The sequence below is a fragment of the Canis aureus genome, chromosome 17, assembly GCF_053574225.1.
Source record: "Canis aureus isolate CA01 chromosome 17, VMU_Caureus_v.1.0, whole genome shotgun sequence".
In the NCBI taxonomy this organism is placed as follows: domain Eukaryota; kingdom Metazoa; phylum Chordata; class Mammalia; order Carnivora; family Canidae; genus Canis; species Canis aureus.
Genome location: NC_135627.1, coordinates 19505020 through 19508749, shown reverse-complemented (window position 1 = coordinate 19508749; position 3730 = coordinate 19505020). Strand labels below are relative to the sequence as shown.

The 3730-nt window shown below is 39.8% G+C and overlaps 1 pseudogene; it reads right to left on the bottom strand.

Annotated features, from left to right (window-relative positions):
• Positions 1–2312: 2312 nt before the first annotated feature.
• Positions 2313–2875, bottom strand: LOC144287459 (heme-binding protein 1 pseudogene; annotated as a pseudogene).
• Between the last annotated feature and the right edge of the window lie 855 nt (positions 2876–3730).

Below are 3730 nucleotides of genomic sequence, written 5' to 3'. Positions count from 1 at the left end.
TTATTTTCTCAACAGTAATGCATTAGAAAACTCAGAGGCTCTGTACCCAGTCTTACTCTCTGTTTTCTCTTTCTCTGGGACTGCTCTCATGCCCTCCCAAGCTCAAATACCATCTATGCACTCACTGATGGTTCCTAATGTCTCTCTCCATCCTCAACTTTACTTTGAACTAAAGATGCATATAACAGCTGCTTGAAATCTCCATTTGTAGATCTAAAGAACATCTCAAAAGTCCTGATTCTATTCTTCACCAATTCCTTCTGCTGTATCCTGACACCTTTCAGTGAAGGACACTGTCATTTCTTTGGATGTTCAGGCCAAAAAACAATTAGGCACCCCAGACTACTTTTTCATAGCTAACATTTATTTGATCTATATAAAAATGCTGTGGCCTATACCTTCCAAATAGCTGAAATTCAGCTACTTTACTACTGCACACTCCTTCCTCGGCTAGTCTGCACTTGCTGTCCTGTCTGCCTGGACTGTCAGCACCATAAAGCCATGTGGGAACGTGACCAACAGTTTATCCTTCACTGAAGCCTACCCTAAACACTTATTTAAAATAGTGGCCTCCATCATCCCCTCCACCCCAAATCTGCTGTGGTTCCTTTCACATTATATACCATGGGTGGGTTTCTTTATTAATTGCTTTTCCTCAAAAATTTAATCTTCTTATAAGTGTGGAGTTTTTTTTCTTTTCTTCACTGCTACAACACCAGCTCCAGAGCAGAGCCCAGCACAGAGTAAATTATTTTTTAAAACCCCATAGTTTGGGCAGCCCCGGTGGCGCCGCGGTTTAGCGCCGCCTGCAGCCCAGGGCGTGATCCTGGAGACCCTGGATCGAGTCCGACGTCAGGCTCTCTGCATGGAGCCTGCTTCTCCCTCTGCCTGTGTCTCTGCCTCTCATTCTCTCTCTGTGTCTCTATGAATAAATAAATAAATTCTAAAAAAAAAAAAAAAAAAACATAGTTTAATAAGTATTATAATAGGAGATGGAGACTAAGACAGGTTTTTTTTGTGTGTTTCCCAATGTCCTAGAGCTAGAATAGCTAAAAACTAAATCCTGATCATTTTAAAACAAAAACAAAACAAAAAGTGCTATTTCTTATTGCCCCTTGCTGTGGTCATAAACATTTCTTCACGTGGTATTTATGACTTCACAGTCTGACCCCAATCTGTCCTTTGAACCTCATCTTGTATATGAATCACTTTCTAACAGAAGACCTATATGAACCTTAGCTCTGTTCTAGCTGCCTTTCTCCAAAGAGACCATGCCCTGTGTACCTCACTACTCTGTCTCATACTTCTCCCTTAGCCTGGAATGACCTGTTTCCCTATTTCTAACTAATCAAATCTTCCACTGTCTTCAACTCAGGTCAAATGTTACTTATATCATTAAGTCAGATCCGGCCATCTCAGTAAAAATTAATCTTTTTTCCTTTTCAGGCATTGTCAAAGCACTTAGTTTTTATAGAATTTTTGGCACTCTACCCTCTGTGCTTTGTGCCAAATGTAATCATATGCCTACATGTTGCCCTCATGAGAAACTTTGTTCTTGAGGACAGTAGTTTCTATCTCATCACCTTTACATCCTTCCTTTAGGTCTTAACAGTGTTGCATATACACAGTCTGTGTTTAGTTAAATAGTGCAGAAGTTCTCTTAAATACTGCACCATAACAGCTATCCCTATAAAGAAAATATCCAATTGTCATTTTTTTAAGTCAAAGATCTTTATTTTCAGTTTCTTTGTAGACAAAGCTCTTATAAGAATCATGGATGAAAGATCGCATACAAATCACATTTTTCTCTCAAAATATAGGTTCAGGGCCGCCGGGGTGGCTCAGTGGTTTAGCACCACCTTCAGCCCAGGGCCTGATCCTGGAGACCCAGGATCGAGTCCCACGTCAGGCTCCCTGCATGGGACCTGCTTCTCCCTCTACCTGTGTCTCTGCCTCTGTCTCTCTCTCTGTATGTCATGAATAAATTTTAAAAAATAGGTTCAATAATTTTTTAAAAATCTGTTTTTAGTGATGCAGATAACTGGGAAAATATTGCTGGATTTTTTTTTTCTGGTCCACCACAGAGCTTTCTACGTACATAGAGGGATGCTGCTTATCTTGGCTGTATTATTTCCCACCATTAATAAAAAGACCATAGATGATATATACTTATTTCAGAAAATTAGCAGTAATTGGCTTTAAAGGAAAGTTGGTTAAGCTGGAGATACAGTTGCAAGCTTTGCTCCCTCCTTCTCCCCTGAGAAAGTAGACACAGAAGTACATATTCAGGAAGTTCTGGCTCAGTGAGTCATTCATGCTTTCATCAGCCAGACTTCATTGTGATGTCCATAGGGCTTCATGGGAGAGTTCTACCCAGTGTTGAAGTAAGTAGAAGTCATTCTGTCAGGTAGTCCTGCCCTTCAAGGTGGTACACAGCTGGGCACCATGAACTACATAGTTTCCTTGGCATAACCACCAAATTGCAAGGAGTAGATGGTGATGCTTTCCCTGTCCACAGTCTTGATGCTGTTATTGGTAGGAACTAGTGGAGTTGCTCTAAAACTAGTTTGGAATCTGGAACCAGACTTTTAATTTCTTTTGAGGGGAGCCATCTTCACTGGGAAATACAGCAAAGAAATAGGAACTGTCATCCCCATCCTGATTCCCTTGTCATTGGTTCTTCCCACATACTTCATGACTTTGGGCATTGCTTCCCATAGATCCTCACTCACAGTCTTATCTGTCATATCCCCTGTGGCAAACCTTCTGCCTTCATAGAACCTTACCTCAGAGGAGACTTCTTCCTTGCCTTCTTTGCTCAGGACCTGCCAAGGCCACATCTCTATGCTTTTAGTAAGTTCTTGATCATCCCCATATGATGTGGCTCCGGTGCTCTGGACACACCAGTAGACCAACAGCCAATGTCATTTTGATGCATGAAGTTATAAACTCGGATTTTCCTTTTTCTAAGTGGCTTATATATTACTGTAATGATCAGTACCACAACCAGTAGCACTTATTTACAGAATGTTTTCTAGGAAAACCACATTACTTAAAAATAATGAGAACATAAGTGAAGAGAAAAAAATACATAGGCAAACGTGGGGTAATCAAACATGTATATCTGAGAAAGAAATTCTCACTGAGACACGAAGGGAAACAAGGTCTTCCCAATGTTTAATTCTTTAATCCTGTCCCATATCAAGTCCAATGGGTTTTCAGCTTCTATTGTACATTCTTTAACTTGTAGGAACTTGGATTATGTATCTCTGGTAAAGCAGATATGTTGATGTAGTTGACACCAAAGTTACTTTGTTGGAGAAACAGTAAGCAGGTAAACATGGCAAAAATAAGAGTTTGAACTAGCAAGTACTTTACAATGCTAAGATACTTGTATCCTTTCTGCACTTAAAGAACCAATGAGGTTTTGAGCAGAAAAGGAACTTAACCATATTTGACATTTGAGAATTTAACATCAGATTCAGCAGGAAATAGAAAACTGTCTAGGAAAGAAATGTGAGTCATGGAGTTTGTTAGCTGAGTAAAAAATGAAGGGCTCATCCTTGGCAGCAGATCAGTAATAGTGTGTGTGGCTGGGGAGAAGCCTGTAAGCAAATTGCAAACTTAAGCCATAGACCCTGCAAAAATAATTGATTAATGAAACCAGAATTAGTAAATAGTTTAACTTTTAGAATGTTTACTATCAATCTTGTACCTAACAATATAGTGC